The following is a 16609-nucleotide window of genomic DNA, read 5'->3' as shown; positions in this document are numbered from 1 at the left end:
GAGTGTCCCTTTAAAAAATGTTTTTGTCTTATTACATGACTTCAGTGATGTCATTATGTGGGTGGAGCTGGGCTGTGGCTCTGGGAGTTGGTTTTACTTTTGCTTTGAGTTTGAACTGGTTTTGTTCTGCACAGGTTGAAAGAAGGTTTTTTTCTCTATCTGTATTTTTAAAGCTCTTTCCAGACTGCTTGATAACTTGAAAACATCTAAATGTTCTCTGGAAGAAATTCAAACCTGATGTTTTGAAAAGGAAACAGGAGCATCCATACCAGGTCTTGAGTGCTATGTGCTGAGCTACACATTTTAAAAGGGTTTTCTAGTTTATGGAATTGGAACAGCTAAGGGCAGCATGGTGGTGCAGTGCTTAGCACTGCTGCCTCACGGCACCAATGTCCCAGGTTCGATCCCGGCTGTGGGTCACTGTCCGTGTGGAGTTTGCACATTCTACCCGTGTTTGCATGGGTTTCACCCCCACAACCCAAAAGATGTGCAGTGGAGGTGGATTAGCCACGCCAAATTGTCCATTAATTGGAAAAAATTAATTGGCTACTCTCAATTTATTTTAAAAATTGTAACAGCTAAACGGGTAATTTATTAAGGGTTATACATAGAGTACTGTAGCTCTGTGGGGTATTTATGTTGGTAGTTGATAAAAATGCTTACTTTGTGCGTTTATAAAAATGTTAACTAAATTCGTAGCATAAACTTTGTTTTTGATTAATGGTGCTTCAGGCCTCTGCTGAATAACACCTGAAAGGCAGGCCCTTGTGCTCATTGAAACCAAAATCAATAAACAGTTGTAGGTCAGCTAAACTCCATGATATACTTTGGAGTTTTCTAAACCCTGGCTCATAACACATTGCATAAATTACAATTGTGATATGGTTTAGTGTTTGGTCCAGTGGTTGTCGGAGTGTTTAAGAAATTCCCAATGAGCAGCACGTGGCACAGTGGTTAGCACTACTGCCTACTGTACTGTGGAGCTGGTTTTGAATCCCAGCCGTGGGTCACTGTCCGTGTGGATTTTGCACATTCTCCCCGTGTCTGCGTGGGTTTCACCCCCACAACCCAAAGATGTGCAGGCTTGGTGGATTGGCCACACTAAATTGCCGTCGAATTGCCGTCGAATTGGAAAAAAAATAATAATTGGATATTCTAAAATTTTAACAAAAGGAATTCCCAATGGACGGAGTACACATACTTTTGGGGACTGATTTGTCAGAAGTGAAGGTTGTAGCTTCACCAATTATTACAGAGAGTCCAAGGGAAGTAATGCAGTCAACACATGAGACAGCAACGGGAGGCATGTGGGAATTAGCAAAATTCATTGGGCATTAAATAACTCAAAGAACAAAATGTTGAAAGACATTCATCACATATGAAAAGGCAATGATAGTGAATGTGATTCTGCTGATAGTGCTGAAATTATCTCTATAAGTATCATTCTTCACAGAGAATTGTCAAAGATAAAATCTAGTAGAGAGCCATATTCTGAGAACTCCAAGACTGAAGGTGACCCTAGGAAAGAGGAGCCTGAATGTAATAATAATAACAGTGATGGAGAGTCAGGCGAGAGTTCTGAATCGAATTTCAGTTTTGATTATAAAGTAAAGATAAACAGTTGTTACCAAATAGACCTGTCACTAAATGATCATGAACAAATGGCAAGTCATTCTTTCAAAGCTGGGAAAGAAGACAGAAAGTCAAAAGAAGAAAATGAATTGTAATTTTCTGAAAGTAATTTGTTGCTGTTTCTTGCAGTAAAGCCCTTGCCATTCACTTCAACTGTCAATATTTCTCAGAGCATGCCTGCTTTGAAGGAATATATACATGATAGCATGGCATCAGTTATTCAGGATGAAGACTGGAAGGACTGTGAAGTGACACCAAGCAAACAATCCTTTTAAAGGTCCACAGTGCCTCTTCAATGTAAAGGAAGCAAATAGCAAAGCGGGTGAAATCATTAATAATCAATTCCTGTTAAAAATTAAGGGGAAGGTGGGTGGAGAACCATGGATTGGTTCTGCAATCGCATCTGTTTACAAAAACCAGGAAGTTCATAGAGCCAACACTGTGTCATCCCCGACTCTGAAAGTAAAGAAGAACAATTGAAATCTGGAAGGCACAAATTGTTTCAGTTCATGTTGCTAAATGGAGATAAGGGCTGTGATGAGGAGAAAACCTGAACACAAAGAATGGTGCACATCAACTCAACCAACTTTGAAAGGATTGAACCCTCAGCTGCACTTGTTGCTGAAGGTAACCATATGAAGGAAAAGAGAGAATGTAAAGCTGAAAGGGTTGAAGAGTGTTTATTAATTTAAAATTAACCAGATATTTCCCTCAGCGTTGAAAAGACTAATTGCAGTTTAGTTGCAGGAGATCCTCGAAAATTGGATAAACATTTATTGGACAAGCAGAAAAGACTGACTGCATTACACAAGAGACAGAAACAGTGTGGACAGAGTTATAGGTAAACAGCAGGGGGCACTCCATTAACTAATCATGATGTGAATATGAGGAACTCCACCCAATAAAGCCACATCCGTCTCGACTAAACCATTGAGACTGGTTCAGTTAGAGACTGAAATACAATGCATGTCGGCAATGTTGCAGATACAAGCAAAAAGGCTGGTCCACAGAATGCCAAGTAGAGTTTAAGAAGTTGAGGGCCATCTTAATAGGCTAAGCAGTGCTGGCCGCCCAAGTCTATTCCAGGCCATTTATAATGGCTGCAGATGCCAGTGACCTGGGGGTAGTGGCAGTGCTACTTCAGGACGACAATGCAGGGACAGAGAGACCAGTGATGTATTTTTTGAAAAAATTAAGACCATGCCAAAGAAAGTATTTCACCATTGAAAAGGAAGCCTTAACCTTGCTATCAGCCCTTCAGCACTAAGAAGTGTTTGTCCGACATGACTGTCAACAACATTTGGTTCAACAGACCAGAATCCACTTACATTTATAGAGACATCCGAAACCTGATATGCAAGGTTATTTCATTTGTTCTTTGTTCAATGATAAAATAGTTTACCTTCCTGGAAAGCATAATGTGATTGCAGTTGCTTTGTAATGCATTTAAGGGCAGACCAATGTGGAGACTGAGAGGGAACTTGTATAATGGGGATGGATTGGATGGATATGTGTTTGTGATTTTTGTCTTGTTACCTCATAATGAAACGTCCATGTCTGAAGTTTCATTCTTTTAGGGAAGAGGTATGTAAGGGTCCTTCCTATGTATTCACTTATTCTCCTTTCTTTTATATTTTGCCGTTACATTTTGATTCATGGTTGAGTAATACACATTGCCTTGTGTCTTTAATTCAAGCAGAAAAATCCAGACACCTGTGGTTAAAACTGGAGTTACAGTCTGGCTGGCACCAGTGAGAGAGATGAGCTGGGACTCAGTTCGATTGATTTGGCTGATGGCAATGAATTGGCCCAAAAGGTTGTGTTGTGCCTGTTAACAGGTGGCGATTTGATCTTATCCCAGTGGGATGGTTCAGAGACCTCGGAGCTTTCAGTTTTGATTCTGACAGCATGGTTAACAGACCCGGCTAAGTCTCTCCAGAAAGATCCAGCTAACTCCCTCCAGAAAGCCTGCTGTGAGGGCTGTCACATTCTCCAGTAGCCTGTGGGTACTGTGTTCCAGAAATTACAGAGGCTTAAAGACAAAGCACAAATTGAAAGCAAGGGTTTGAAGAGAAATAAAGTGCCTCTCCAGGAGTGTTGCCAGTACTGTGTTTCTAAACTACAGAGAAGACCATTACAGGCTGCAAACCAAAGCCTTTAATCTGCAAGCTTGGTGTGAAGAGAAGTATGCAAAAAACCATCATCTGTAACTGAGACACTTTTTCCCTACCACGTGTTATTATTTAACCCTATCCACCCCTCTGTGTTTGTCTGTGGTGTGTGTGTGTAGAGGTTGGGGGAAAGTTAATGTGGGAGTTAGGTGTTAGTTAATAAGTTACCAATTGCATCTGCTGCATATTTTGTATTGTTTGGAAATAAATAGTAATTATGTTTAAATTTACAAACCTGGTGACTGTAATTATTAGGTAGCCAAGGGAAAGACTTTGGGATTTTTATTTTCATTTCTTTTTTGACTTTGGGTATTTTTACAAGCATTATTGGTGAATTCACTTGTGTTGTGACTCTGGCACAGGTGGAGCTGGAATTGACTGCACACTTGCCCAGAGTGTCATCACAAGGATTTTGGTGTCAGCATGAATGCCATGGTCATCAAAGACTTTTAACATAGAACATAGAACAGTACAGCACAGTACAGGCCCTTCAGCTGATTATGTTGTGCTGACCATTTATCCTAATCTAAGATCAACCTAACCTACACCCCTTTAATTTACTGGTGCCCATGTGGCTGTCCAAGAGTCGCTTAAATGTCCCTAATGATTCTGACTCCACCACCTCTGCTGGCAGTGCATTCCACACACCCACCACTCTCTGTGTAAAGAACTTACCTCTGACATCTCCCCTATACCTTCCTCCAATCACCTTAAAACTATGTCCCCTCGTGACTGCCATTTCCACCCTGGGGAAAAGTCTCTGGCTATCCACTCTACCCAGGCCTCTCATCACCTTATACACCTCTATCAAGTCTTCCTTCTTTGCTCCAGTGAGAAAAGCCCTAGCTCCCTCAACCTTTCTTCATAAGACATTCCCTCCAGTCCTGGTAAATCTCCTGTGCATCCTCTCCAAAGCATCCACATCCTTCCTGTAATGAGGCGACCTCGGCGTCCGAAGGAGGCACCTGCGGATTGGATATGATGTTGGATCTCAGCATCAATGTCAGCCTTAGATTAGAGATGGCTCCCAGGGTAGAGAAAGTTCCATGTTTGGTTGTGTTTCTCCATTGATCTTGATGGGAGGAGAGGGTTTGGGATTCTCCGTGCAGCGATGCTGGAATCATGAAATGCAATTGGGTGGAGAATAACCCCTGAGCTGAAAATCGTGGCCAGCATTGAGCGTCCGATTCAATGCTCCGGTGCCTTGCCAGCGGCGTCAATGCATTCTACTCTGCACATATAGTAAACACCATTGGCATATCATTAACGGGCCCAAACTGGTATTCTCTAGGGCTCAGATTCTCCGCCTGCACCAGGATGAATTACCGACGGCAAGTTTCACTTGTGGTTGTAACAATTGGGAAACAGACGCCATGGGTGCTGAGGGAGATATAGGAGAAATGACATGTTCCCAGAGGCGCAATGCTGGGCTGGCAGTCCAGTTGCTGACAGGGCTGGCTGCTGCAGCGGGGCATCTTCCAAGGCTGAGGGGGGGAGGAATATCAGGGGGTTGATCAGGGGATGGGCTGTGGCGCAGGGTAATCCCCGGGACCTGGGTGGTGTCCAGGCATGGACCATCATTGCCGCGGCCTGCAAGACAGCCACCTTGCTACGCACCCCATTGCCCACCGTGACCTGTGATCCTGCAGTGTGACACCCGCCTTATGGGTGCCCAACCTGACCATCCCTGCACTCCAATCCCTCACCACCCCACCTATCATGTGCACCCCCCACACAACTGAGTGCCACCCTGCCACCGGAGCATCACCCGGCGCACCCAACTAGGACACCCATAGTAGCCCTACAAGGGGCCTCAGAGCATACCATCCGCATGGTGAGCGCAAGCCATTGGTTACCTTACCCAGATGCCGGGGCCAGAGGCCCCTGCGATGCTGGGCACCGAAATGGCTAAGGGTGCGGTGTAGAGGACAGAATACCAGGGGGAACGGCATGGTATGGGTGCGGGGATGGGGTCAGAGGGAGTGGGGGGAGGGGGACATACGGGGGGCAGGGGCTGCAGTTGTGACCATTTGGGCATGGGGTGTACACACCATGCTAACATGTCTGCCTTTCACCCCCTGCAGGCAATGGCTATCGGAATCTAACCAGAAATGGTGGCCTTCATCCTGGCTGCCACAGCCCTGAAGGATGCACTGAGGCTGCATGAATAGGAGCTGCTCCGGGGGTGGGGGGTGGGAGGGCAGCAGAAGTGGAGCCTGTAGCAGTGGACTAAGCACCAGCCGGTGAGGATGCAGAGTCGGCCACCAAACTAGCCGAGGAGGCGGTGGGAAGGAAGCACTGCATCAGGCCTCATGTAAAGGCAGAGCCTGTCATTCATGGACCTGCCAGACTGAATGTGTGGCTGATGACTCTGGCTGAGCAGGGGGGCAGTGCAACGTATCTGCCGGATCATGGCATTCCGGTGGCTGTCAAGCTAATGTGTTGCCCTGACCCTGTACGCCATGAGGCCTTTCCACCGAATCTTACACACCTTGGTGCACAGGGGCATCCATGCCATCACAGAGGCCCTGTATGACCAATGGGCACAATATATCAAATTCAATGTGGACTGATCCCACCAGGATGCCCGGGCGGGCAGCTGCACAATATGTGTGCCAGAACCGGTGTACACAGGACACTCTAATCGGCTCCAGGTTCACCAATTAGGGTCCTAGCCCATGGCAAGAACATGCCATCCCAACTTACTCGCACCCCTCCCCCACACCCCCTAAACTCCCAAACCACCCTTGGTCGACTACATCCTCCCATGACCTCCTGTCCTAAACCAACTGAACCCACCCTCCTCTCCGCAACCCCATCACTGCCAGCCAGATTCCGACCTGCCTCGCTATGAGGTGTCGGTCCTGCGTTGGCAGTAACAGCAGGTCTTGACCCTGGGATGAAGAATGATGACAACCCGTTCTGCGATGAGATCTGGTATCTGCGTCACTTGACAATGTCTGACTCCTGTCCATGGTAGCTCATTCCACCATCTGCCTGGATGATCTCTGCATGCAAGCTGGCAATTCTATCACAGTCCAATCACTGGTGGTGGAGGTTCTGATGGGGCATGGGGAGGGCCAATGCCCTCAGCCATGACCTGCTATGATTGGATGATGCACTGGAGCATCACTGCAATGTCCAGGTAGCCCTGGTAAATGGCTGCCTATGATAGGACATCCCTGTCCTGTACCTTGGCCACTGCCCGCACAGAATGCCCAAGGCATTGAACACCCTGACCTTTGACTCCAGGACCTCCACCGTGGATGCCATCCGTGAGGTGTTGGCCTAGGTGGCACGCATTGACGGCACCGCCTCCAGCCCCTGCAGGTAGGTGGACTCCTCCAACTGCACCTGCAGACGCTGGTTGGGTAATAACAGGCCCTCATGTCATCACTGGGTCTGCGACTGCACCTCTACTATTGATGGGACCACCCTTTACAGATGCCCGAGACCCATCTGGACCGCAGATAGTCCCTGAGGTCGGGCCGCCCTCCGACTATCCGGCCCCTCTGGGGTTTCTACCTCCACATGATGTACCACAGCAGACGTGTGGTGCGCACCAGATAGTGCCTCAGGAGCCTCTTCATTGTAATGCTCAACCGAGGAAGGAGCATTCACCTGAGGAAGGAGCAGTGCTCCAAAACCTAGTGATTTGAAACAAACCTGTTGGACTTTAACCTGGTGTTGTAAGACTTCTTCCTGAGCATTACAAGGGTTCATGTAGTTCCATGAATAGCCATCAGAGGGAGCTGCAGATATTACTATATAAAGCACTGGTGCTTGATCTCACCTGATAAAGGAGCTGTGCTCAGAAAGCTAGTGATTAGAAACAAAGCTGTTGTACACAAGAAACCTTATGTTGTAAGACTTCTTACTGTCCCACCCCAGTCCAACGCCAGCATCACCACATCATGCTGGATCTTGGGGGAGGAGTGTAAGTAGGAAACAGCTAGGGAAGGTCATGGGAACAGTTAGTGTGAGAAGGTTAGATTATAGTTTATACCAGTAGTGACATTAGCAGTAGGTGAGTGTAGTTAGATTTTATTGATCAACTCTATTCTAAATGGATGAAGTGTTGAAACCTAGTTTAGTAGTGTAAATAAAATTATAGCTTTGTTGAAATATAGTAGTGTAAATAAAATTATAGCTTTGTTGAAGTAAAAACTATCATGTGATTTTTGTGGAACACCACGCCAACCATCCAGAATAAGCATCACAAAGAACACCATATGGTCACCAGGAATGGAAAACTTTAAAGAGCAAAGGTCCCACATGGTACCAGGCGGTAATCAGAAAGCCTCAGATAAAGCCTTCCCCCTGTGAGCTCAGAGATTACAATGGTAACATAATAGCTACAAAGGAGTCATGCTGTCTTATTGTGAAGAATGGGAAAATAGAGATATCCATTGACTTTGAGGTTGTAGAGGGTCAGAAATCTTCACTGACTGGTGTTGCTGCTTGTGAAAGATTGCAGCGAGTGGAAAGGATTCAATCAAACGGTACTTTAGGTGACACAGATGCAGAGTCCACAGAAGACCGAGGTGATGTGAACGGCCTTTCCAAAGCTAATAATGATGATGGATCTTCAGGAAACAAAGCTTCGACTGATGCTGAAACATCAGAACCCGAGTTTGTCGAAATAGTGGAATCGCAAGCTTGCTTAATTTCTGAGATATTACCAATATCTGATCGCAAACTACAGACCATAAAAGCCGTAACCGAAAAGGACTTGATGCTCCAGAGGGTAAAACAATACCTCAGAGAAGGATGGCTTGCTGGATGCATATCACACTTTCAAGACATAAAAGATGATCTAACTATAATTGATGGTGTCCTGCTAAAAGGAGGCAGGATAGTGATACCTGTCAGTTTACGTCTAGGGATTCTGCAACAGATTCACAGGCTCATCAAGGCATCGAGAAGTGTCGTAGGCAAGCCAGACAATCGGTGTATTGGCCAGGAATAAACAGAGTGATCAATCAGTATGATCAAGCCATGTCCGATTTGTCAGGTGCACCAACCCGCACAGAGCAAAGAAACCATACAATAGATAGAAATTGTGACCAGTCCATGGAATAAAGTGGACATGGATCTATTGCATTTCCAGGGTCATGACTACTTCATAGTCAACTATTACTCCAACTTTCCAGAGGTGATGTTGTTAAATGATGCGACTGCCAGATCAATAATAAAGGCAACAAAATTGATTTCTGCCGCCATGGTATTCTGCTTAATGTTGTCTCTGACAATGGTGCATGTTTCTCGAGTTGGGAGTTGACACCGTTTCAGAACAATATAATTTTAAGCATGTGACGTCTTGCCCACATTATCCACAGTCTATTGGGAAAGCAGAACGAGTAGTAGGGATAATTAAGAGATTATTCCGCAAGGCGAATGAAGATGGTCAAGACGTGTTATTAGCGTTGTTTGCATACCGAGCAACATCGTTATCGACGGGTCACTCACCTGCACAAATGTTGATGGGCAGAAGACTACCAACCACTTTGCCACAAATCATTAGTCTAGAAACTGATAACAAGAAGGTAAGTCAAAGAATTAGTCAGACAAAGAAGAAGCGACAAGAGGTCTATAATAGACATACCAAGCCTCGAGCTGAGCTTCACGAAGGGGACTTTCTGAGGATTCAAAATCCAGAAGTTGATTGGCCAAATCTTGCCAAAGTTCTAAAACAGGTAGCACCTAGGTCCTACCGAGGACAAACAGAACAAGGATCACTGTTCAGGAGAAACAGATGAGCATTACTACGTGTCACACATAAGGTTCAAGCTCAATGTGAAAAAGTTGTTCCACGTGACAACATATTCAAGGACATTGCCTTACCAGGTCCAAGTTTAGCACTAACACAGCTAGCAGATGGGATTAGTGCAATCCAACTCCTTGAACATTCCACTGAGATGTTCTACCAGAAGAATACAAACTCCAGAGAGACTGAATATGTAATTGTAATTTAACCTATTCTCATCTCAGTGATTTAACTGTCATTTAAAAAATACTGTGTTGGATGATAATCAGATAGTGAAAGTTACTAGTTATTTAGACAGCAATACAACAAGGACAGAGTTAAAAGGAAATATCACTACCACTGTAATAATATTTTCTTTCAAAAAGAAAGGGGAATGTGGTATTATACTATCAGCATTACAAGGGCTAATGTAGTCCCATGAATAGCCACAAGAGGGAGCTGCAGATATTACTGTATAAAGCAGTGATGCTCAACCTTGGGTAATGAGAAAGCAGAAGACAGCTTGAGTAAGGTCATCAGAGCAGTTAGTGTGAGAAGGTTAGATTAAAGTTATACCAGTGAGTGAGATGAGCAGTGGGTGAGTGTAGTTAGATGTTTGATCAATTCTGTATTCTAAAAGGACTAAATGTCAAAACCTAGTTTAGTAGTGTAAATAAAGTCATAGCTTTGTTTAAGTAAAAACTATAATGCAATCTTTGTGGAACACTACGCCAAACATCCTGAATAAGCAACACAAAGACAGCACACGAGTGAGTGGACACAAATGCCCCCCATCCCCTCCACGGGAGCATCCATCTCCCCAACTACCCATGCGATCCCCAAATCATCCTACACCTCCGACCCCTTCAACCCACCCCCCTCCCCCCCCCGCCCCCCCCAACCCTCCCTTCATGCACACTCCCACCATTGTGACTTTTGAAAAAGGAATAGGGTTTTGGTCATGCGTGAAGTTGCATCTAAAAAGGGGCTCAGACATGAGTCGGTTAGGCTATAGTTCAAAATAAAAGCAAAATTTATTTGCACTACCACAAAGTTAAAAATCTTCCATGAACAAGGGCAATTGGGCATTTATTTTAAAAGAGTATTATTGTTTCTTCCTATTAAAATATTCCTTGGTGTATTTAAGAGTGGCAACCTATAGTAGTTTAATTAATACAGCAACTGGTATGGCCCAGGACCGCAAGAAGCTTCAGAGAGTCGTGAATACCGCCCAGTCCATCACACGAACCTGCCTCCCATCCATTGACTCCATCTACACCTCCCACTGCCTGCGGAAAGCGGGCAGCATAATCAAAGATCCCTCCCACCCGGCCTACTCACTCTTCCAACTTCTTCCATCGGGCAGGAGATACAGATGTCTGAGAACACGCACGAACAGACTCAATAGCAGCTTCTTCCCCGCTGCCACCAGACTCCTAAATGACCCTCTTATGGACTGACCTCATTAACATTACACCCTGTATGCTTCATCCGATGCCAGTGCTTATGTAGTTACATTGTGTAGCTTGTGTTGCCCTATTATGTATTTCCTTTTATTCCCTTTTCTTCCCATGTACTGAATGATCTGTTGAGCTGCTTGCAGAAAAATACTTTTCACTGTACCTCGGTACACGTGACAATAAACATCCAATCCAATCCAATCCAGCTGCACATGGGTTTAACTGAAAAAAACAAACATTTTAATAGGAATACTCATTTCTTCCCCTGTGGGTAACATTATGTAAAATCACTGACAATCACTCTTAAACATAGGAGTGGACTGAGGTGTCGGCCATTCGGTCCCTTGAGGCTGCTCCGCCATTCGATTAGGTCATGGCTGACCTGGTGGTGGTCTCAATTCCACTTTCTTGCCCCCCCCCCCCCCCCCCCCCGAAACTCTGGATTCTCGTGTCCATCAAAAATCCATTCAACATAGCCTTGGATAAATATACTAATCAGGCAGCCTCCAGTGCTCTCTGGGAAGAGAATTCCACAGACTAATGCCACTCTCAGAGAAAGAAATTCTCCTCATCTCCATTTTCAAAGGGAGATCCCTTATTTTTAAACTGTGTCCCCTCATTCTGGTCACTTATACACGAGGAACATCCTCCTGGCATCCGCCCAATCAATCCCCTCAGGATCTTATATGATTCAATAAGATCACCTCTCATTCTTCTGAACTCCAATAGATACAGACCTAACCAGTTCAACCTTTCTTTAAAAGGTAAGCCCTTCATCCCAGCAACGAGTGAAGTGAACCTTCTTTGAAAAGCTCCGAACACATTTAAATCATTTTTCTAATGAGGGAGCCAAACTGCCCACTGTGCTCTGGATGTGGTTTCACCAGGTCCTGTACAGTTACAGCAGGAAGATGTTACTTGGTAAGGGGGGAATTGCAAAGTTTGGAGAAAGTCGGAGAAGTGGGCACAGGAAGAGGAGGGTCATAGGAGGACAAGACTGTGAAGGTGGTCGTTCAATCTGTGAAAAATATGCTTCATTTCAGCAATACCCTGTCGAATACAACAAAGGGAAATGTCCAGGTGACAACGGACCTTAAAGTCCTATCAGTTATGACTTCGGTAATGCGGAGAAGACAAAAAATCTTTATGGACCTAATTCTCATGGTAAATGTAAAATATTCTTTTTATCTATCATTAAAGTGCTGCGTCGTTAAAATGATTGCCTATAGCTCAGTACAAAACTTGAAAAAAGCAAAGAGTTTTCCCCTTTTGGGTCTGTTACCCATAAAGGATCAGCCGCACAATTGATGTGAAAGTCACAGTTAGAATAAATGCCTTTCAATTGGCCAAATACAAAATTTTCCAAAGAGATGTTAACAGAATTGTTTTTTGGGCAGACTGATTGGAAATGCAGTTCCATATGGAGAAGTACAAGGTTGCACGTGACATCCTGCCATATCCACTTGCACCTACTCTCCTGTTCGGGAAATTTTTAAATAATATAAATGTACGTCAGTTTCCCTATTGGAAGTTAATACTGAATCTGCTTCCAACAATCTTTGGATGTGTTCAAGATCATATTTGAGGAAAAGATAGGAGACATGTATACTCTGAGTAGGGGTAAAAGGGGAACATTTCAGGATATCACCATACACCATACACAAAATGTGATTCAGCAATAAACAAATCAAATAAGATATTAGATTATGCAGCTAAAGCAATTACATTCAGATCCATAGAGATTATACTGAAGCTGGTGCCAGCCAGTTGGCATCCAGAGTATCATTGATTGTTCCGATCTAACTTGATGAGAGAGAGAGATAAAAAGTAATGTATCCAAGAATTATTTCAAATTCATTGACAGGATGTGGTGTCTCTGGCTAAGCCAACATGTGTTACTCATCCTTAGTTGCCTTCAGAAGGTGTTGGTCAGCTGCTTTCTGGAACTGCTGTAGTTCCTGTCGGGACTCGGAGAAAGTTAGGGAGGGAATTGCAGGATTTTGACCCAGCGACAGTGAAGTATCTTTCCAAGTCAGGGTGGCGAGTGGCTTGGAGGGGAATTTCCAGGTGGTAGCGCTCCCAGGTATCTGCTGCTCCGGGCTTTCTAGAATGGTAATGGTCATGGCTTTGGAAGATGCTACCTAAGAAGCCTTGGTGAGTTGCTGCAGTGCATCTTGTAGATGGCGCACATGGCTGGCACTGTTCGTCAGTGTGGAAGGAGTGATATTTGTGGAAGGCGTAGCAATCAAGCGGCCTACTTTGTCCTGGATGGAGTCAATCTTCATGAGTGTTGTTAGAGCTGCATGCATCCAGGCATGTGGATAGTATTGTATTATGCCCTGGGCCTGTTCCATGTAGATGGTGGACAGGCTTTGTGGAGTCAGGAGGTGAGTTACTCACTTCAGGATTTGTCCTGCTCTGGTATCCACCACAACCATCTTCCATTGTGCCAGGTATGAGTCCAACCAACTGCATTTTGTTTTTGTATCAGTGTTTAACCAAGTCTGGCGTTAAGGGTCCCAGTTAATGTGAGTTACATAGGGATCGGGAGAAACCTTTTTCATGGCTAGCCATGAGTAGCATGAAGAAAGATGGCTGTAGTTGTTGGAGACCAATGAAGTCAGCATCAGCGGATTCACTGCAGGATTTTCTCAGGGAATAACCTAGACCCAACAACCATCAGATGGCATCTAACAAGACCAGACCAATGTCTAGACCTGGGTTTGTAAGTGGCAACTAACATCCATAAAAGGGCCATGCAAGAGCAGCACCATGGCACAGTGATTAGCACTGCTGCCTCACAGCACTAGGGACCTGGGTTCACTTCTGGCCTTTGGTGACTGTCTGTGTGGAGTTTGCACTTTCTCCTCATGTCTGCATGGGTTTCCTCCGTGTGCTCTGATTTCCTCCCACAGTCCAACGATGTGCAGGTTAGGTGGGGTTATGGGGTTTCAGGGTAATGTGAGGGAGTGGACCTTGGTAGGGTTCTCTTTTGGAGGGTCGATGCAGACTTGATGGGCTGAATGGCCTCCCTCTGCACTGCAGGGATTCTATTAATTATTCAAAATGGTATACAAATATCGATATTATTAATTTTTTACAATGATAATCCATTGAAGTGTGACATCCAGAGCCGTAGAAGCCGAATTTTTATATCTAAAGAATTTTGTGATTTTCTTTCGTGTGTTTGCAGGTGAATTTGACCCTGGCTTTGTGCAATTCAGGGTGTTCAACAATGAAAAGGGCAGCACGAGCCATGTGTTCTGGAGTGAAATACAAAGGCTGCAATTCGGAACATGTAAGTGAGGGAACTGCAGTAGAGAGGGGTGATAAAGGAGTGAATGCAAGTGGGTGTATGGGTGAGCAAATAGGAATTAAGGAAAGGCAATGGACAATCCACACACAGACTTTATAACAAAAATCACTGTCCAAGGACCAGGAGACGATCTAGGCTAATTTTCCTCTTTCTAACTGAACACTGTCCCAACCCAAATGGGAGTAACAAACTCCTCCTGCTTGTGCCTGCAGCTTTTTTGATCAGCACAGTTCAGCCTATGCCTCAATAGTACAGTAACTGGGTGCCTTTGTCCATCGGGATGGCACTGGACTTGACTGTTAAGATATTTCAAATCATTTATGTCTAGGTCTGTATTGGAGGTGGAGGATACATTTCCGAGGGTTCTCCAAGGCAGTGTGGAGATTTTGCAGCACGTGGCTGGGATGGCTACGGCACAGGAAAATCGTGGAGTGCAACTAAGGCAATGACAGAAGCAGCTGTCCTGATCTTCTACCGTTCACAAGTCACATTGTCATGTGTGTCTCTTGCTTGTACACTGACAATTGAATGGAATGTACAGCATTTAGCATTTAAGATATTTTTTTTAATTGGCTTGTTGTAACCCGCCTTTTCTGCAAACAGAAATTCATATAATCCCAATATTCAATGAAGGGACCAATTTACAACATTTAATGCTTGGTGTAAGGGCAATATTATTAATCACTGATCATACCAGGGATTCCTGACAATCATTTTTTCTCAACACTGAATTCCTTAATGACTTTCATCAAATTCCTGACAGGCTCTCAATAAAATGGAATTGCAAATGCTAACCGTGTGAATTGTTTTCAACTATTACTGTGTCATTCGGGTTATAATATTTCGTCACTTGGTACAAAAAGGCCTCTCAGGAATGTTTTCAGGAGATTGGCTAATGTATTTTCCATTTGCGGAGGCGGCCTGCCATTGGCTGGGGAGGCAGGATCTTCCGATCCCGCTGGTGTTTCCAGGGTTTTGCACACTCCACACCGGGAAACTCGCTGTGGGGGGGGTTGCCATTGTTGGGACAAGAAAACCCTGCCACAGGGAAAAGCTGGAAAATTTGGGCCATCCTGTTTATGTGGCAGTAATTAAAACAGTCAGGAATATCCTGTCCAGATTTCATTTAAACGCTTCCTTTTGTTGCAGAAAGGAGAGAGAAACTAGTCCATAGAATCCCTGCAGTGCAGAAGGAGGCCTTTCGGTCCATTGAGTCAGCACAGACCCTCTGAAAGAGCATCCAACCTGGGCCCAATCCCCTGCCCTATCCTCGTAACCCACCTAACCTACATATCTTTGGACTTCTTTATCCTCTCCCAGCCTGTCCGTCAGCAGAGGTGTTTTGACTTATTTTTAAAGGAGGTGGCATCATGTTTCCCCGAATACTCAGACCCAATTTACTAATACCTCTCAGCATACCCGCGTGATGATTAAGTCAGAAGGTTAGAATATTCACATTCAAATCCGGAAGTCAAAGTCTAGAGGCTGTTTCCTTTGTGGTGGAACTCAGTCCAGATGAGGTCCTGGTTGGAGACAGCAACACACAAAAATGCTGGAAATGAAGGACGCTGCGGCAGAATGGGCTTTCTGCTTCTAGACTGCTTGGCAGGCATTGAACAGAGACTTTTTAAACTCAAATCGGCTTCAAGGGATTGAGAGATGGTGGCCAGTGACTTGGTTACCGGGCAACTGGAGTTCTTTCCATTTGGTGTTAAAACCGCAATCTGAGGGTTTCTCAGTTCTCAATGGAATACGGAGATTTCAAAATAATCACTCAAGACATGTGACCTGCTTTCTCCACAATTATGTCAAAAGGGAGATTTATCTATCATCCAGACTGGCTTTTGGTTGCATGACTGATAATCTCTCAGCCATTAGCTTTTGAAAGTGTTCCCATCCATATTGACATTCTTGTGTGGAAGGATATTGGGCGAGATTCTCGATCCTTTCTGCGGCGTGTTTCTTGATGGCGGGAGGCAGCCTTCCATTGGCTCACGGTGGGATCCACTGGCCCCAAAGCTGTCGATGGGATTTTCCATTGAATCCACCACATGCTGCCGGGAAACCTGAGGCAGGGTGTGCCGTTGGCTGGACTGGAAGTTCCCACTGCCGTGAACAAGTGGAAACTTTCATCCATTATCTGGATAGACTGATTGGCTCTGCCACAGGGGTCAGCTTATCAACATGCAAATAACATCTATTGTCCCCTCAATATTCCTTTTTAAATGGACCTGGAAAATCCAGGGGTGAGATGGGTCTGTTCACAACTCTGAAGGCGCAACAA

The sequence above is a fragment of the Scyliorhinus canicula genome, chromosome 2 (genome assembly GCF_902713615.1).
Source record: "Scyliorhinus canicula chromosome 2, sScyCan1.1, whole genome shotgun sequence".
NCBI classification, from domain to species: Eukaryota; Metazoa; Chordata; class Chondrichthyes; order Carcharhiniformes; family Scyliorhinidae; genus Scyliorhinus; species Scyliorhinus canicula.
Note: the sequence above shows the minus strand (reverse complement) of the source record.